The sequence below is a fragment of the Mastomys coucha genome, unplaced genomic scaffold (assembly GCF_008632895.1).
Source record: "Mastomys coucha isolate ucsf_1 unplaced genomic scaffold, UCSF_Mcou_1 pScaffold8, whole genome shotgun sequence".
Taxonomy (NCBI): Eukaryota; Metazoa; Chordata; class Mammalia; order Rodentia; family Muridae; genus Mastomys; species Mastomys coucha.
Genome location: NW_022196914.1, coordinates 21,587,597 through 21,608,178, shown reverse-complemented (window position 1 = coordinate 21,608,178; position 20,582 = coordinate 21,587,597). Strand labels below are relative to the sequence as shown.

Below are 20,582 nucleotides of genomic sequence, written 5' to 3'. Positions count from 1 at the left end.
GAGAGAGAGGAAGGAAAGAAGAGAGGGAGGAAGGAAAGAAGAGAGGGAGGAAGGAAAGAAGAGAGGGAAGAAGGAAGGAAGAGAGGGAGGAAGGAAGGAAGAGAGGGAGGAAGGAAGGAAGGAAGAGAGGGAGGAAGGAAAGAAGAGAGGGAGGAAGGAAAGAAGAGAGGGAGGAAGGAAAGAAGAGAGGGAGGAAGGAAAGAAGAGAGGGAGGAAGGAAAGGACAGAGAGAGAAACTGCAAGAAAACTCCAGAATAATATTTGACCAAATATCTAGGTACTACAGCCTAGTCAAAATGACAAAAAAAAAAAAAGTAAGCATCAAGAAAATGGTGAACTAGAAGCCTTAGTGTGAGAAAAACAAACATAGCATATAGCAAGATCTTATACTAAAAAAGACAAATTCTATAAATGAACTAAAGAAACCATTGGAAATCTCTTCAGGGAAGCAAAGAGGAAGCTGAGACTCAGGCCAGCTGCAAGTCCTCTCCATGTCAATCTACTGGCTGCCGAACAACACTCCCCAAAAACAAACAGCTGACACAACAAGCAACCCATTCCCCCGGACACCCACCAGACCTCCAGGACCAGAAGAGGCCACCATAGAGTGCCTGGGTCCAAGAGACCTACCAAGAAAGGCCTTTCGAATTCTCCTCTCGGCCCCCTTTACCCCACACCCACCCTACCCACACCCAACCCCGTGCCAGAACCTTACCAACACTATGGCTGCAAAGGCTACAAAAGCCAAAATGACTTTTACCGCCCTTCCAATGCAGCACTAAGGGAGCCTTCAGGAGCCAGAGGCATCTGAGAATTTACCTTTCACTTCAACACAGCTGAACCAGCAGCCCACTCCATAAGCATCCTTTTATTCTCCTTACTTTCTTTTCCTTAATATCGGTTCTTGCATGTGTCTCCTGGTGTGTTTGCTTTTGTTTGTATATTGCTCAATTAGGTTTTAGAATTGTTTATGTTTCTCTGCCTGGTTTACTAAAGGCATTCTTTAGTTCCATGCCTCTGATGATCCTCCTCTTGTCCCTATGTAATTTTCTTCCCCTCACCTTTATTCCCCCTTCTTACTTAACTCTAACCTTCTATAGCTCTAACAACCTCTAAAATCTATGGACTCCAACTTTCCTCTCCTAACTATTTTACTCACACTAATTTTTTTCAAAGTTGATTTAATGCTTAATACTTACCCTACTTTCCTCTCACTCATAATATTATTTATTAAAATGTAAATATACTGGCATATACTGTCCTTGACTATTTATCATCAAATACTTACTGAAGTCAAAAGGCCACTATTATTTATTGGCTAGTACAACATTTGCATAGTGGTAATATCAAGCATTTGTGACTGCCCTTGTAGTTAATCTTCTGCTCAGGAAATAATATAATTTACATCATGTGTGTACATTACACTCCTGGACTTAGGAACTATTTTCTGAACAGCAAACTCAACTCTATGACATCCAACCTCCATATGAACATTACAAATACTTCAATTGAAAGAATATAGCTGATACAAAATAAAACAAGCAAAACATTGTACCATATTCATAAATCCCAATGCAATAATATAAAAAACATGAAAATGACAAAATAAGTTTTCCAAAAATTACTAAATTTTTTTTATTTTATAAATTAATTTATTTTTATACTCCAGATTCCATTTTCTGCCCCCCCATCCACCCTACAACTGCTCCACATCCCACACCTCCTCCCCAACCCTCCTGTCTCCACATGGATGTTCCCATCTCCCACCACAGTTGACCTCTAAACTCCCTGGGGCCTCCAGTCTCTTGACAGTTAGATGCATCATCTCTGAATGAACACAGACCCAGAAGTCCTCTACTGTATGTGTGTTGGGGGCCTCATATCAGCTGGTGTATGCTGTCTGTTTGTTGGTCCAGTGTTTGAGAGATTTCAGGGGTCCAGATTGAGACTGCTGATCCCCCTTCTCCTCAGCTTCTTTCAGCCTTCCCTAATTCAACAACAGGGGTCAGCTGCTTCTGTCCATTGGTTGGGTGAAAATATCTGCATCTGACTCTTTCAGCTGCTTGTTGGGTCTTTTGGAAGGCAGTCATGATAGGTCCCTTTTTGTTAGTGCTCCATAGGCTCAGTAATAGTGTGAGGCCTTGGAACCTCCCCTTGAGCTAGATCCCACTTGGGCCTGGACCTTCTTTTCCTCAGGCTCCTCTCCTGGTTGAGGTATCAGAGTAATTGTGGCTTCATAGAACGTGTTAGGTAGTGTTCCTTCTGTTTCTATTTTATGGAATAGTTTGAGGAAAATTAGTATCAGGTCTTCTTTGAAGGTCCGGTAGAATTCTGCACTAAATCCATCTGGCCCAGGGCTTTTTTTGGTTGGGAGGTTTTTAATGACTATTCCCTTGTGTGATATGGACCTGTTTAGTTTACCTGCTCTTGATTTAAGTTTGGTATGTGGCATCTGTCTAGAAAACCATTCATTCATCTAGATTATCCAGTTTTGTTGACTATAGACTTTTTTGATAGGATCTGATGATTTTTTGAATTTCTTCCGTTTCTGTTGTTATGTCTCCCTTTTCATTTCTGATTTTGTTAATTCAGATACTACCTCCATGCCCTTTATTTAGTTAGTTTGGCTAGGGGTTTATCTATCTTGTTGATTATCTCAAAGAATCAGCTTTTGGTTTTGTTGATTCTTTATGTTGTTTTCTTTGTTTCTATTTAGTTGATTTCAGCCCTGAGTTTGACTATTTCCTGCCTTCTACTCCTCTTGGGTGAGTTTGCTTCCTTTTGTTCTAGAGCTCTCAAGTATGCTGTTAAGTTGCTAGTGTAAGATCTCTCTAGTTTCTTTACCAGGGCACTTAATACTATGAACTTTCCTCTTAGCACTGCTTTCATTGTGTCTCATAAGTTTGATGTGTCAACATTTTCATTAAATTCCAGGAAGTCTTTTTCTTTCTTTTTTACTTCGCTGACCTAGTTGTCATTGACCAAGTTGTCACTGAGTAGAGAATTGTTCAGTTTCCACATATATATGGGCTTCCTGTAGTTTTTGCTGTTACTGAAGATAAGCCTTAGGCCATGGTGATCTGATAGGATGCATGGTTTTACTTCAATCTTCTTGTATCTGTCGAGGATTGTTTTGTGACCAATTATATGGTCAATTTTGGAGAAGGTACCATGAGGTGCTGAGAAGAAGGTATATTGTTTTGGTTTAGGGTGAAATGTTCTGTAGATTTCTGTTAAATCCATTTGGTTCATAACCTCTCTTGGTTTCACTGTGTCTCTGTTTAGTTTCTGTTTCAATGACCTGTCAATCGGCAAGAGTAGAGTGTTGAAATTTCCCACTATTATTGTGTGGGGTTCAATGTGTGTTTTGAGTTTTAGTAAAGTTTCTTTTATGAATTTGTGTGCTCTTGCATTTGGGGTATAGATGTTCAGAATTGAGTCTTTCTCTTGGTGGACTTTCCCCTTGATGAATGTGAAGTGTCCTTCATCATGCTTGATAACTTTTGGTTGAAAGTCTATTTTGCTGGGTATTAGGATAGCAACTCCTGCTTGTTTCCTGGGACCATATGCTTGGACGACCTTTTTCTATCCTTTTACGCTAAGATAGTGCCTGTCTTTGTTATTGAGGTATGTTTCTTGTATGCAGCAAAATGCTGGATCTTGTTTGCATATCCAATCTGATAGCTTATGCCTTTTTATAGGTGAGCTGAGTCCATTAATATTGAGAGACATTAAAGAGAGATGTCTGTTGGTTCCTGATATGTTTGTTTTTTGTAGGTGACTTTATGTGCTTGTGGCTCTCTGCTTTTGACTTTGTTCTGAGATGCTTAATATCTTGTCCTGGTAGTGCAGGTATCTTCCATGTGTTGGAGTTTTCCTTCCAGGATCCTTTGTAGGGCTGGGTTGGTAGATAAATACTGTTTGAATTTGGTTTTGTCCTGGAATACTTTGGTTTCTCCATTTATGTTGAGAGTTTTGCTGGGTATAGTAGCCTGGGCCGGTATTTATGTTCTCCTAAGAGTCTGCATGACCTCTGACCAGGCTCTTCTGGATTTCATAGACTCTGCTGAGTAGTTTAGTGTAATTCTGATAGATCTACCTTTGTATGTTACTTGGCCTTTTTCCCTTGCAGCTTTTAATATTCTTTCTTTGCTCTGTGCATTTAGTGTTTTGATAATTTTGTGATAATAAGATTTTCTTTTCTGATCCCATTTATTTGGTGTTCTATGGGCTTCTTGTACCTTTATGTCCATCTCTTTCTTTAGGTTGGAGAAGTTTTCTTCTATGATTTTGTTGAGAACATTTTCAGGTCCTTTGAGCTGGGAACCTTCATTCTCCTCTATTCTGATTATTCTTAGATTTGGTCTTTTCATTGTGTCCTGGATTTCCTGGATGCTTGGGGTTAGGAGTATTTTATGTTTTGAATTTTCTTTGACAGTTGTGTCAATCTCTTCTACAGGTGTATCTTCTACACCTAAGATTCTCTCTTCTATCTCTTGTATTCTGTTGGTAATACATCTGTAATTCCTGACCTCTTTTCTAGGTTTTCCATTTGTACGTTTGCCTCCACTTATGTTTTCTTTATTGTTTCTACTTCCACTTTTAGGTCTTGGATCACATTAGTCAATTCCTTCACCTGTTTAACTGTGTTTTCCTGTATTTCTTTCAGTGAGTTATTGATATCCTCCTTAAAGGACTCTATTATCTTCATGAGATAGGATTTTAGGACAGATTTCTGATTTTCAGGTGTGTTGATGTATTCAGGGCTTGCTTTGGTGGGAGAACTGGATTCTGATGATGCCCACTGTGGCTGTGGTTAGCCACACAAGGTCACACCAATAATATCCTTCAACATTGCAGCAGGCAGCACTAATGATACTCAGTGTATTAACTAAAACAAACAAACAAAAAAAACAAAAAAAAACAGAAGGCATAAAGATGGGGGTTGGAGAACATCTAGGGAAAGTGAGAAGGGGAGATGTGAGGAGATACAATCAAGATACAACAAATGTATACAAAATTGTCAGAAAAATAAATGAAATAAATACATTTTTAAGTAACCATCACATGATCACTTACTCTAAATACATGACTGCCCATTGATGATTCTCAGACATGGCTGAGTATAAAGACATAGTTACCTCTTTTATGAGAGTCTAAGTTTCCAAAACGAAAGACCAGCTCTGACAGGACATCACATGGGTTCTGAGTCTACTACTCAGTGCCAAGTCTCCTCAATCTGTCTGTTGTTCTGTAGTTCCGGAAGTTCTATTAGCCAGTGAGAAGTAGGAAATCCCTGCTTTGTACATTATTTTGGGATCATACATCAAAGAGCTATATAGTGACTTACAATGTCAAACTTGCATACATTTTTTATGCATGTTTGATTTTAAGGAAAGGCTTTTCTTTCCATAATCTTTTTGAGCTCTGTGTCCTAATCTCTCTTGGGATAGGTAAGTTATACTTTTTTGCTATTAGATAGGAAACGTTAATAAAATTCTGGGAAATATTTTCACCCTGTACTATTGGCATTTTTTTCTTTTTTTAATATTTTATTGAGTTCTTATACCTCTTTCTCCCTTCCCACCCTTATTCTACTCTAATCCCTTCCAACCTCCCAACACTAGGTAGGAGAGAAAAATAGTTAGAAGGAAATTGGCTACTTCCTGTTGATACAGGGTGTTGAGGCAAGTACAATCTGTGACACAGAATAGCCAGCAGTCTAGAAACCAGTGATAGTGAGTGCGACAGCAAGTGCAGCAGCAGGATGAACCAGCAGATGAGGCGGTGGGGGCAGCAGCATAGGGGAGCAGCAGCTGCTCCAGGCCCTCTCAGGGCTCTCCCATTGACACCCTCTCCAGAGTCCCCAGAATTAAATGATCTGGAACTACAGTTGGCAAAGAGCATGAGGCAAATCATAATCACCTGCTGTGAAACAGCCTCTTATCCCACACCTGGGATTAAAACAAAAACATACATACATACATACATACATACATACATACATACATAACTGGGTTTTTTGAAGAAACTAAAACTCTCTACACTGTGCAATTGCATGTCTTTGCAATCTTGAATAGAGATGTTCCACAGGCTGCTTCAGTGGCTTGACTACTTGGCATTACTAGGAAAGAACAGTTTCAACTTCTTCAGTGAAGAAAACAGTCCAAGTTTGGTGTGTCACATTCTTAACCTCTGTAACATGTACACGTCCCTAGTTGAAGGAAGAAAGACCTAGGAAATGTGATCTTCTACAGCAACCCACCAATGATAAACAAGCTTGTGGTGGGTGTACTCAAACAAGAAGAATCTTTGAATTGATGCTTCTAACAAAAATAGTAACATAAATTTTCATTCATACAGCAAACATTTATGGAGCAGTTACTAAATATAATAGCCTTCATCTAGGCATGTTTCTTAGGCTATGTGCTATTTTTTCTTGCTTCCAAAAGCTTTGATGGGATTGAAGCTGATATAAAAGTCTGAAAGAGCAGCTTAGGCCTCATTTTAAGTGTATTTGTTATGTAATTGAATTTGATCATCCATTTTAAGGCTTAGTAGAAAACCAATTGTAGAAAGCCTTTAATTTAAAAATGGAAAAAACACTCGATGATTTCCTCCTACTGGAAATTTAAAGGAAGAAAAAAATCTTATTATCTAATAAATTATCTTCATTAAAAATGCATTAGTAATCAATCTTTATAACATCTGGTGACAGCTACATTGCTTATTAAAAAAACAAGAGTCTCTTTTCTCTGAGCATAATTTTATGGTTCTTCAGAAAGAAACTCATTAAACACCACAGTAGAAGAAGGCAAACTGCTTTACAATAAATTAGTATGTTATAAATAAGAGAATACTTAGCATAATATTTTAATTGCTTATTTTAATTTCAGGCCTAATGCATTGCTGTCCAAAATGTCTATTGCAGAACCCTAAAGAACACAGTTTTCACTGTTAATTGGCAAACTACAAAATGATTAGACACAGAGTTTATTTTTTCCTACACTTCAAACCAAATCACAGAATATCATGCTCTCCTTGCCTTGGTGCATTCATTCTTCCTTTAAAACATCGGTGGGCCCAGGTGTGCAGGTGCCCCAGTAGCAGTGGGTTAGGAAGGCAGAAGGACATGCACACCTGCAATCCCAGTACAGACTGGAGGATCATGAAATTCAGGCCAGCCTGTGCTCACTAGTGTACTTACAAAAGAACTTAAGGAAAAATAATAATAATTTTAAAAAGGAAGGGAAAGAAAAAAATGCTGAGTGTTTCAGTTCACCAGTTCTCAGAAGTACATGTGGATACACTGAGATGCTTTCTCTGCCAGACAGAAGTGCTTTTATGATTCTTTGGACAAACTAGAGAGATCTGAATTGTATTTTAAAAACTAATTATTTGTGGATTCTTTTGCTTAGTGTTATGGTTTGACCATGAAATGTCCCCTGTGGGCTCACTGGTAAATGCTTGGCCCCCAGCTGGCCTTGTTACTATTCAAGGGAATGGAATGTTTGGGAGGTAAGGCCTAGCTAGAGAGAGTAACCTGGGCTGTGCTTTGCCTTTGATGCTTGTTTTTCCCAGGGTCTGTGGTAATTCACACACGCCTCAGGCCTTAAGCTCTGGCTCCTGTTAGCCTAAATAAGATCACATTTCAGGGGTTGATAACAGCAAGGAAAGTCTAATATCCTTAGTTACAGGCAAAATTCCTTCCTTCTTCTTGGCTGCTAGAGAGGCCTTATCTGCAAATGAAAAAGAGCCAGTCTTGCCCAGAGTAGCCCCTACCTTTGTCTACAGTCCAATAGTCTGCTGTACATTCTCAGTGTCATCCCAAGAGATCAGGGAGAAGAGATGTCCAGCTAAAAAAACTAAGGAAGTTCTTGTGTGTGGCATGCCATTCATCAAAGTGACAAGAAGGTAGCACTCCAGGACATGAGTGTGAGGGCTGATGAGAAACTTTTCCAGGACAGAAGAGAAAATCACACAGTAGGGAAGCTGGAACTCAAAGGACAGGAGTAAAGGGCCTGAGCTATAATTATGAAACTAATAATGAGCAAATGATGAATAAATGGTGTCAGATGGGAACAGTGAGTTTTCTCTAGTTTTCTGCCCCTTGTTTTTTCCATTCCCCATATCACGGCTTTAATGTATCTCCTTTAAAATTCATGTTGAAGCTTAAACCCCACTGAGATGATATGAAGAACTGAAGGCCATAAGAAGTGATTGTTAGGTTGTGACAGCCTCACCTTTGTGAATGGATTGGTGCCCTGTAAATGGACTAGAGGGACCAAGCCGGGCCTTTTTACCTGTGTTAGCTATACGAGTTATTCACTGTGACAGATGCCGTAAGGAAATTAACTTGGAAAGGATGAAGGACTTCTCCTGCCTCACTGTTGGCAGAGGGTCCAGGCCATGGTCAACTCCTCCAGTGCTTTGGGCATGAGGTGAGACAGAACATCATGGTAATGAGAACATGTAGACAAGAATATGTAAGAACATATTACCTCATGGTGCTGGGAAGCAAACACAGTGACAGGCAGGGACCAGGTCAGGGTATACCCCCATTGACCTTTGAGACCACCCTCCTTTGGTCATTTGTGAGTGAAAAACTTGGGTCCATTTCCTATTTCTACCTTTCACAGAACTTCCCATCTTGGGTAAAATCTATGACTATATAGGTTTCACCAAGTATAAGATATGGACACCTGCACATTACTCACAGCTGAATGTATATAATTAAGGCTCTAGCAGGGTGTTAGAGCAAGCCCTCTGTTGTTTATAGTTCTGTAACTCCTAAGGAAACCACACTTCCAGGGGGTGGATTTATAACCTTGACCTGTGTTATCTCAAAGCCAGACTCCTGGGCAACCTCAGCATATCTACCACCTGCTCAAAGCCCAGCTTGTCAACATGGACACTGCTGACTTCTGAAATATCTGAACCTGTGTGCTCACCACAATCACCTGACAACATTCCTAAAAATATCCATTCCACAGATGGTTCAAGCTAGCATCTCTCAGACTACAGACTGAGAATCTCAGGGGTGAGAATAAGACAAAACCAGGCATGTATATGTATACACTTTAGAAAAGTTCTCTGATGAATCATTCTGATTTGCCATTAGATTTGGAACTGTTCAAAATCCATTTTCCTGGGTAGAAAACTGACCCAGCTCAATGATTTCTTTCTGTGGCCAAAATCTGGTGGCCAGTAATGTTCTGAAAGCCTGCCTTGGTGGCTTATTTTCTAATGGAGTTGGCTAAAACCTCTTCCCAATGTAATTACCCCTTTTCTGCTCCTAACCCATCTGTATCGGACTGTTCAATCTAAGCCCAGCTTTTTCAAAAGCCAGAATCAGCATCAGCTTCTTGAATACTGTCTTCCCTCCATTCTACACTTCTGATGGCCCAATATGCAACATCTGTGTGACCACATTTAGCAAATTCTGCTTACTTCAAATTCCAAAGTCAGGTGGCAACTTCCTCTCAAGGCCATTGGCCTAAATATAACACGGAGCAATCCTAATTAATCATACAGTTCTAGAGTAGCAGTCCCCTTCCCTGGCCCCACTAAAAGACTGCCTTTCTTTCCTTACCAAAAATCCACAACCTGGGACATCAGTATCTTGGAAAAGGCAACTCTAGTTTGTTTTAAAATTTCCTCTGGTGCTCAGTTTACAAAACAAATGCAAATGTTTTCTTAAGAAGGGCTTCAGGAGAAGTTCTGTCAGTTCCTGAATAGGGCTGGCAGGCCTTCCCCCACATGGTTGTCATGTCCTGCATGGATTGGTCCTGAAAACCTGACTGGGGTGACATGGGAATGAAGAAATGGCAGGCACATATACAGAAAAGCTATGCTTGGGTGGATCATACTCACTTTGATGGGAAGCACCTCCTATACAAGGAGGAGGAGTTGGTGAGTCTTAGTAGGAGGTCTCTATAGAGAAGCAGCTGCAGTTTACATCCATATAGAAGCTGTGCTGTGACTGATGCTTTCTGCATACACTGGTCAGTCATTAATAAGCACTTCTACTTGGACCAGAGTTGAGGCCATCCCTTTGAACCTCACCTGGGGAAGGCTTCTTTATTTCTATGGGTCTGAGATAACGGGATCATTGGCATGGCTACGGTCATGTCAACAAAACTCAGGACTTTATCCGATCAGCAGACAGGCATCCTACCACATAGTGATACCCCATTAACTTCCCAGACTCTTCTGTGAGCCACAGCTCCACACAGCCGCCAGCACTTTAAACGCTGATATTTCTTATCAATACTCCAAGGATATTTGAAAATATAGCACGCGAGCATGTGTGCGCATGCGCGCGCACACACACACACACACACACACACACACACACACACACACACACTCACACATTCACACTTGCCCGCTCCTGTATATACAGTAGATCCCGTCTTCCTCCTTTTGTTTGGAGTAGCACAGAATCCTGAGGCTATTGAATGTGCCTAGAATGGTTTTCAGAGAAGGTTGTTGCTTTAGACTTCACTCTGAAGGAAACATGTGTGCAAAAGTAATGGGGCAAAATGTATGTTGAGATGTTACTCAGTAGCAGGTAGCTCAAACAGGAAGGATGTAAAGCAAGAAAAGCACAGGAATGGGATCCCCTGATTAACACAGCACTTCAGAACAATGGCATTCACACGTCATCTTTCTTTCCTTCCACTTCACTGTGACTACTGTCTTACCTCCAGGCTAGGATATATGCCCTGTATATCTCCAGTGAAACCTATCAGTACTTCTTCCTGGGAACCTCTTTTATTGTTGTTTCTTTGGGGTTTTTTTGTTTTGTTTTTGTTTGTTTGTTTGTTTGTTTGTTCGAGACAGAGTTTCTATGTATAGCCCTGGCTGTCCTGGAACTCACTCTGTAGACCAAGCTGGCCTCGAACACAGAAATCTGCCTACCTCTGCCTCCCAAGTGCTGGGATTAAAGGCGTGCACCAGCATCACCTGGCCCTGGGAACCTCTTTAATTAGGAAGCAAATACTTCCTTAAAATGTCAGTTTCCAACACACACAACACCCTTTCCTCTAGAAAAGTGGTTCTCAGCCTGTAGGTCATGACTCCTTTGGAAGTCACATATATCCTGCATATCAAATAGTTACACTATGACTCATAACAGTAGCAAAATTATAATTATGAAGTATCAATGAAATAATTTTATGGTTGGGGGGGTTACCACAACATGAGGAACTATATTAAAAGGTCACATCATAAAGAAGGTTGAGAAGCACTGTACTAAAGACTCTTTCACCAGGACTGGGTTAGGCCACATCCTAGTATAAAGATAATCTGGTAATGTAATACCTAGCAAGGATAAACAACAGTAGAAAACATGTAGAAAAAAGAATGCTATAGGGGAGGGAATAGAATGGTTGTTTCCCTATGGCTCAAGAATGATAGAAGTGTGTAACTTGTCAGATCGTGGGATGATCCCTCTTGGTTCTGTCTTAGACTTCATAAATGGTTACTCTAGAAATGCAAACCTCAGATGTGAAGGTCTAAATACAAGCATCGCCATTTAGGACCACTCAACTTGGCTGGGTTTGGAGTTCCATGGGAGACACACCCCTGGGCATATCTAGAAGGATTTTTCCAGAGAAGCTTAAGTAAAGAAGGAAGACCCACCATGAATTTGGGTAGCAGCATCCCCTGGGTTAAAGGCCCAAATGAATAAGAAATGAAATGGAGGAGCCCTGCTGAGCACTAGCATTCATCTCTCTGGCTCCTAACTACAGCTACCTCATGTTCCTGCCACCACAGCCAGACCAGCTATCACCACAATAGATTATAACCCTGCAAATGATGAGTCAAAGCCACTCTAGCTGTGCTAAGTTGACATAAAACTAGCAAGCACAACTGACCCCTTATCAACTTGATGTACAAGCATCACTTTTCAATTAGAACCTTTCCTTTCTCCTGCATCCTCAAGATGGCAGGCATATTATTATCACAGTATAAAACATAAGTGACTTTTAATGTCATGCAGCCTTTACAAATTTCAACACACTAAAACTTATCTCTTTAAAATACCAATCCCTTTTTAAAATCTATATTAAGAAGATTCCAAGTATTTCAGCTGTGGAAGCCTGTAATGATCAAAATTAAGCTAAATACTTTCTTCACCAGGGAAGAACCAGGGCATAGTCATAATCTAAACCAAGAAAAATTAAACTCCAACAGTACAAATAACCCAACACCCAATGTCTGGGATTTACTTATGATTTTGTGGGCTCCTCCAAGGAGTACGGGTCACTTCTCTGTCCTCTGCTGGACACACAGCTTGTCTTCTAGCCTCAAACCAGCTCCATTCCACTGTGGCTGCTCTTCTCCGTGGTCATCCTATGGCACTGGTATCTTCAAAACTGCTGGGGTCCCTTGTAACAGCTGAGCTGTACTTTCATCCACAGCCTTTCCAGGATCTTTTTGGGTACTCCAGCCCTGGCACACAGTGACAAACCTCAGCTGCTTTCCATGAGCCCTTTATGACTTCAAAACCAGTATCACTTGGAGTGGCTCTTGAACTACCAAGTTCAGCTGCCAGTGCAAGGTACAACCTTGACCATGTCTGAAACACAGCTATGTGCTCTCTAGTCTAGGAGACACTTCCCAGAATATTTCACCACAGCGGCGCTTAGTTGCTGCTACTTTCTCAGCACCAGTTGATCAGCATCAAGTATCACACAAAGCAAAGGTTTCACTTTACTACACCTGAGATCTTCTTAATCACACCTGATTCTTCAGCCCCCCACTAACCAGTGCCACAGAATCTTAATTTAAAATAACAAATGGCACTGATCTTTAAACATCCCTCTGAAACTTCACAAGTCTCCAGCCTCTGCATTTGTCTCAACATTCTTGCCTTCCAAGCTCCTCTAGGACATCGGGCTGAGATCTTAACACTCAGTGGCTTTTCTGGTTCAAAGTTCCAAAGTCCTCCTACAGCCCTCCCCAAAACACATGGTCAGGTCTGTCACAGAAATACTCCACTATCCTAGTACCAAAAGTCTTAGTTACGGTTACTGTTGCTGTGGTGAAACATCATGGCCAAAGCAACTCAGCTTATGCTTCCACATCACAGTTCATCATCAAAGGAAGTCAGGACAGGAACTCAAGCAAGATAGGAACCTGGAGGTTGGAGCTGAGGTAGAGGCCATGGAGGGATGTTACTTACTGGCTTGCTCCCCATGGCTTGCTCAGCCTGCTTTCTTAGAGAACCGAGGACGACTAACACAGGAATGGCACCACCCACAATGAGCTGGCCCTTTCCCCATCATAACTAATTAAGAAAATGCCCCCCATGTGTATAATAGAGGTTTGCAAAGTCAATCATCAATAGAAGGAGAGGCCCTTGGCCCTGTGAAGATTCTGTGCCCCAGTGTAGGGGAATGCCAGGGCCAATAAGTGGGAGAGGGTGGAGTGGCAAGCATGGGGAGGGGGGAGGCAACAGGGGTTTGTTCTTGTTTTGTTTGTTTGCTTGTTTGTTTGTTTGTTGGATGGGAAACTGGGAAAGGAGAAATCATGACATGTAAATAAAGAAAATATCTAATAAAAAAAAAGAAAAGAAAATGCTCCCCCTAAAAAAGAAAATGCCCTACAGGCTTGCCTATAGTCCAGTCTTCTGGAGACATTTTTTCAGTTGAGAGTCTCTCCTTTTTGTGACTCTAGCTTGTGTCAAGTTGACATAAAACTAGCCAGTACATCAACCCTTCTTTAAGTTACTTTTCTGAGGTCTTTTATCACAGTACTAAGAAAATAATACACTATCAAGACCATTTCTAGACAAGTACTGGAACACATACCTAGAGGCAGTGGATTGCAAGTTTGAGGCCAACCTGAAACACATAGCAAGACAATGTCTCAAACAAAACAACATTGATGCTATTGCTCATGTTTCTGAGCACTAGAAAGAATTTGGAAAAATATTATAATCATAGGTTCTGTGTGTATAACTATTCAGACAACTTCTATAAAGTTCTGCTGTAGTCATGCCAGTCTTATACAATAAATATGCCATAGTCTTGGTGGCTTAGATAACTGGTATTCATTTTACAGATTTTTAGATGTTGGAAGTCTATGATCTAGGTATCAATATGGCTGGATCAGGTCAGGATCCTCTACTGTCTTGCAGATGGCCACCTTCCTATTGTTTCCATACCTAAGGCAGAAAGAGATTTAGCTTTCTCTTTCTTATGTCTTCCTATAAATGTACCAATTCTATTCAAGAAGGCATAGCACTCGTGTACTAATTATTTCTAAAGACCCCACCTCTGTGTTTGTTAAATTGGATACTAAGGGGTCAACAGGTAAATTTAGACACAGATATTAATTCTAAAGTAAAGAAGACAGGGACAATATGTGGCCCCTAGACTCATTTCTCAACTTAGGGTTTACTGTAGATGAGACTGTCAGGCATACTGAGCGGGGTCTGAGACTCACCTGAGCCTCCACAGAGGTCAACTGAACTGAAGTACAATGAATGAAGACACCAACTATTATAGAAATTAATTTCACTCTTCAAGCTTGTGAAACCTGTGAATTTGTGGTTAAGAAGAATTAACAGGGAATGTCAGCAAATAATGACTAGAGCAGAGACACAGAAGTCAGATTCTGGGCTTGAGTCCAATTCCTGGCCATGGATCATGATGCAACCTTGGACAAGGCCATCGGGATGTCGAGGAGACACCAGAACACATTGTAAATGATGTGGAGTGTGTTGAGTCAGCAGTAAGAGAACAGGAAGTATTCACTAACAGAGGACACAGGCAAATGTGTTAGAAGAGTTAAAAGTTAGAAGTCAAGAGTTTGAAGTGGAACACTCATTGTCACTCTTGACAACTGTACAGGACACCACAGAACTTGACATTTCCACAAACTTAAGTGGCAGCATCTCTTCGAAGAAATGGGGGCTTTCTATGCCTCTTCATACTGCTTGTACACTCCCCTCTCAGTCATCCCCCTATCCCCAGCTCTCAATTACCTGGTGATTATATGAGGGTGAGAGGCTACTCACCTTGCTCTTTCCACCATGAAGTTCTTCATTCTCTGTGATCTGCCTCTTCCCTGCATTTCCTCAGAACCTTCCTTCTGTATACAGTGTGACTTTAAAGACTGAAAGGTCACCTAAGAACTGTCCAGCAAGAAAAGCATCAATTGACAGGTGATACCATCACTATGTCTCCTTTGCATCTCCTCAGGGCATTTCATGTCTACATGTGGGGAAACGCAACTGTGGGAAGATTCTGCTGTCCCTAAGTTATCATTCTCTTCTGTCTGATATTGTTGGCCCAATTTCTTTTACGAAATTATTGTTCATTTGCTTTAGAATAAGTATATCAAAAGATATAAGTGCTGGCTCTAGGGTCAGAGGACCTGGATTCAATTCCTGAATTTAACTCCTTGTTGCCCATGCACATTTTTGACACTTCTGTACTCAATTATTCTTTATCTCAAAAAGGAAAAGACAAAAAGAGAAAAAAGAGAAGTGATGGTAGGAAATCCCTCACTGGATTAATGTGATGATTTAATAGGCCTTATGAATTGCATGTGCCTAGCTCAAACTTATATGTTGACTATCTAGTCTCCAATATGATGGTATTATCAAAATTAGTGTCCTAGTTAGGTTTACTATTTCTGTGAGAAAATGACATGACCAAAACAACTTGGACATGTGGGGAGGGTTTGTTTTAGCTTACATTTCCAGGTAACCATCCATCATCAAAAGAAGTCAGTATAGGAACTCAAACAAGACAGGAATCTGGAAGCAAGAGTTGATGCGGAGGCCATGGAGGGGTGCTGCTTACTGGCTTGCTCCCAATGGCTACTCAGCCTGATTTCTTATAGAACTCAGGACAACCAGCCCAGAGATAGCACCACCCACAATGTCCTAGACCCTCCTTCATCAATGTTAAGAAAATGCCTTACAGCCAAATCCTAAGGAGGCATTTTCTTAAAATAAAGGTCCCTTTTTTCAGAGACTCTAGCTTGTGTCATATTGACATAACAAAACTAGCCAGCACAGTGGGGTTGGGGTGCCCAGAGGTGATTAGATTCTAATGGAGTCATGAGGGTAGGGCCCTGAGATAAGAGTGTTGTCTTTATAAGAAAAGGAAGAGATATCAGAGTTCACGTATGAGTATGCATCAAGATAGAGGTGTTTTCAAGGCAGGAAGAGTACTCATCAGAACTGAGTTGGCTAGATCCTTCAGTCTAGAATTTGTCCCCGGAGTGGTGTGGAATAACTCTCTGCTGCTTAAGGCATCCAGTCTATGGGGTTTGGTCATAGTAGCCCATGTTGACTCAGTCAGGTAATGCATGGAAACAGAATAGAACAAAGGATGTCTTACGAAAAGCATTTGTAGACATTGCCTACACAGTGAAGCTTAATAGAAAATAGCAACATGGACAGAAATCTTCGGTTTAATTTTTTATTTTATATGTGTGATACTTTGAATGAAAATGATTCCCATGTGAACAAATATTTGCATGCTTTGTTCACAATTGGTAAACCATTTGGAAAAATTGGAAGGTGTGTCCTTGTTAGAGTAGGTGTGGCCTTGCTGGAGAAGATGTATCACTGTAGGTGGGCTTTGAGGTTTCAGCCCTCACAGCAGACCCAGTCTCATATTCTGCCTGCTGCCTGTGGATCAGGATGCAAAGCTCTCCGCTACTGCTTCAGCACCATGCCTGTCTGCTTCCCACCATGATAATGGATTAGTCCTCCGAAACTACAAACAAGCTCCCAGTTAAATACTTTATCAGAGATGCTTTTGTTATGGTGTCTCTTCACAGCAACACATACAGTAACTAAGACAGCATCTCAATACTGTTTTATCATAATTAATGAGCTTATTGATACCCCCTTAAGTTCTGAGCTCAAGATAAGTACCTCCCTCACATGTCCAGTCCCCACTCTGGTTATTATTCCTTGGTAAGTTGTCAAGACACCTAGTTGTTTTTTGTGGGACAGCTCAAGGACAAAGATGTACTTATTAATTTTCACAAAGAATTATGTTGGTGTTTGTTTTCCATTGTTCTGGTAAAGAAATTCATTCACCGTTCCATCTTTTTGCTGGGTTATTACTCACATCCTGACTTGTAATTAGGTCAGAATGTGACATAAAGATAGAATAAGTATGACACAGCCTTTCCCAGAAAGACCTACGGACTGTAGAAAAGAACAACCTACATTCAGGTGGGAAAGACTTCTGCTGATGACTAGTCTCCACAGAGACCTTTCTTAAACATGGAACAAGTTCTTTTGGGGCTATTCTGCCTTAATTCTACCCATGTTGTTGAAGGTAAATCCTTGCTATGTTTGAACTGAGAGCTACAGAAAAGTTACACCCACAATAACTATTTTTCAGAATAAAATAGAAATTCTGACAAGTTACCAGCAAAACTATATGTATACCCCCCTATATCTCTACAGTCTTTTCTTTCAGAGAATTTAAACCAGTACCTCATAACCACATATTCCAATTTGTTGTAATATTGGGAGAAAATTTTTTTATTTCATTGTAAAAGTCACAGTCCATCATTGAGGGAAACTGAGGTGGGAACTCAAGGCAGGAGCTTGAAGCAGAAAAGATGGTTTAATGCTGTCTATTCGCTTGCTCCCTGGCTCACTTTTAGCTACCTTTCTTGGATAACCCAGGCCCATGTATCTAGAGATGGTATTCCTACAGTGGGCATGGCCCTCTTACACAAATTAACAATCAATAAAATTCCCACCCCCAGGCCATGCCAAAGGTCAATCTGATGGTTCCAGTTTTTTGACTGAGGTTCCTTCTTCCCAGATGTTTCAAATTAACAACCAAGTTTATCCATCACATCACGTACCTTTACCATATCATCAGGCATCAGCCAAGAGGATGTACTATCTCTTCTACTTGACAAATGTAGGTGTTGTGTAAACCAACATAGACCTCATCTCAGCATAGCATGAGATAACCCAAGCACTCTACTGAGTCCCTGCCTCATGTTTTTTGCTTGGTTGGTTGGTTGGTTGGTTTTAATCTAGTAATCTAAGCCTCTATAGTTCCTCACCAGGGTTCCTAGTGTTCATTAAAAATTTAGTTAGTATTCATTAAAAACTCAAATATTTTAAACTGAGAATCCCATTCATGAACTTCATGCCATTTCCACCGTGTTGGCTTTACACCAACACGATCCTGATTCTCCTTGTTAGTTACAAAGTAGAAAAGTTGAAAGAAAGAGCACATTTGAGAGTTTCAAGTCTCAATACAGTGGCCCCACTGGAGAGCAGTTTTGACCATCACACCCATGTGAGCAGCTTAAAGCAGGTCACTAGAGCTGGTGAGTGCTCAGACTTCACTGCACTGTGAATAACATGGCATCAGCACAGAATTATGTCCTCAAACTTGGATAAGGAAGCCATACTCTGCAAGGACTTTCTGGGTCTTGGATGCTATTATGACTAATCTTCATTGTCAATGTGATTTGATTATAATCCCCTAGGAAAAATACTGCTGGGCGTATGTGGGGGTATTCCAGGAAGCGTTAGGTGAAGACTCAGGCCCCATCCTGAATGTGAGTGGCACCATGTGGGTGGAACCCTGGAATGAATGAACTGTAAAAAGCACATACTGACTGCTGCTATGACTCTGTTTCTGCTTGCAGACAACACTGCGTGAGCAGCTGCCTATGGTACTCATGACCATGCTGTTCCAACTGTGATGAACAGTGAACTGTGAACCCTTATCTCCTGGGGCTGTTTGTTTTTGTCACATGTTTTATCATAGAAATGAGAAAAGTGCATGGCTACTGCACACACAAAAAAAGCAGGTTTTAAACTGGCAAGTAAGCATGCCTTTAGGCTACTGTAGTGAGATGGTTTGTATATTCTCAGCCCAAGGAGTGGCACTATTAGAAGTTGTGGCCCTGTTGGAGTAGGTGTGGGCTTTAATCCTAGCTGCCTGGAATCCAATATTCTGTTAGCAGCTTTCAGATGAAGATGTAGAACTCTCAGCTCCTCCTACACCATGTCTGTTTGGATCCTGTCATGCTCTTGCCTTGAAGATAATGAACCTCTGAACCTGTAAGCCAGCCCCAATTAAATGTTGTCCTTATTAGAGTTGCCTTGGTCATGGTATCTGTTCACAGCAGTAAAACCCTAACTAAGACATGTAGAACAGGCATGGGAGCACAGGCATAGCGGCCACAGGTTAGGGAGTGAAATAGCCACTACATTTAAGGTAGAGCATACAGCCACTCACTCAATATAGCCACTAAGTACAATTGAAAGATAGCGATCATGGGCTGCTATGAGTACAACAGGAAGCTTCCTTCAGTTCACTGTAGATACCACCTGAGATTTTGCCCCAATAAATATGTCTTGGGCTGGTGATAAAGCAGAGCAAAGAGAAGCAAAACAGTGTGGTGGTGTGCATGCTCTGGGACCTTTTGGTTGCTGTCATAGTTAATGGTTTCACCAAAAAAATGAAATGTTTTATAAATGGACCCTGCCTGTGCTCTGCACCCACAGTCTTTCAGAAACATACCCACACTGGGCAAAAAAGAAGACAGCACAAGAATCCATAAAGTGTCTCCATAAGACACGTGAAAGAGAATCATTTGCACTTTGGCCATGTCATAAGTGATGGTGGGTGTTGACAAACTGGAGGTTTGGTCTAGACAGAATGTTGTCAGAATGTAGAAGAGAGTCTGTGAATCTATGCACACAGCAAATTTTGTCTATATAAAGGCAGACTAAAGCTAAGAGCCAATTATAATTGGTGAATCAATGCCTCTTTTTTGCAAGAGGGACCCTTTGATCATTTATTGGTTGCACAGTGACCTTGTTTGGTCTCCCTTTATCAGAATCTCAGAGAGATGTTGCCTGATGTCATACCTGCTGAAAGTGTTTACATGGCCAGGAGAAGAGCAGGTCTAGATAAGGACTCCAGGCCAGCTTACAGCAATGCTGCAGTCCACATGGAGCCTCTGATGAGCTCCCAGATGTCAGAGGTTGCTTTCTCCTTCATTTTTATGCCCCTCTCAACTAGTAGATGTATGTCCTAACTCAATGACAAGACCCTAAATCACAACATCCATACCCTTGAGTCCCATAGTACGGTGAGACATGTATCTGAATAATACTTAGCTCTCAACAACATTTCTCAACAACATTTGATGGTGAAAAATCACCCTCAAAGGGTCTCTCTTGCTGGGTACTTTTCACTTTACTTACACCCCAACCCTTTTCCACCCAGAAACACCTGTGTTTGTAAAGATTTATCTTCTTCATGTGTGGAAGTTCTGAGAGATGCCAAGCAATGAACAAGAAAAAGGAAGGAGGTGAAAACATGACTAGACAATATATGGAGCTTTCCATAATGTTGTCATTGTAGCAACAAAGCTAGCTATATGGCCAATGCTTGCTTTATCAGTAGACCTCAAGCTCATGGCTGTATTGGCATCAGGATGGATTGCTTTGGAAAGAAAGCATGTGTACTTGTGTGTCTCAGTCATTGTTCTACTGCTGTGAAGAAATATCATAACCAGGGCAACTCTTATAAAAGAATATAATTGGGGCTTGCTTA

The 20,582-nt window shown here is 41.0% G+C and overlaps 1 long non-coding RNA gene across 1 annotated transcript in view; it reads right to left on the bottom strand.

The window, feature by feature from the left end:
* Positions 1 to 12,430, bottom strand: part of LOC116083649 — a 33,673-nt gene extending 21,243 nt beyond the window's left edge. The window contains exon 1 of the long non-coding RNA XR_004115833.1: positions 12,237 to 12,430. This is a non-coding gene — a long non-coding RNA (uncharacterized LOC116083649). The remainder of the gene's footprint in view (positions 1 to 12,236) is intronic.
* Positions 12,431 to 20,582: the final 8,152 nt, after the last annotated feature.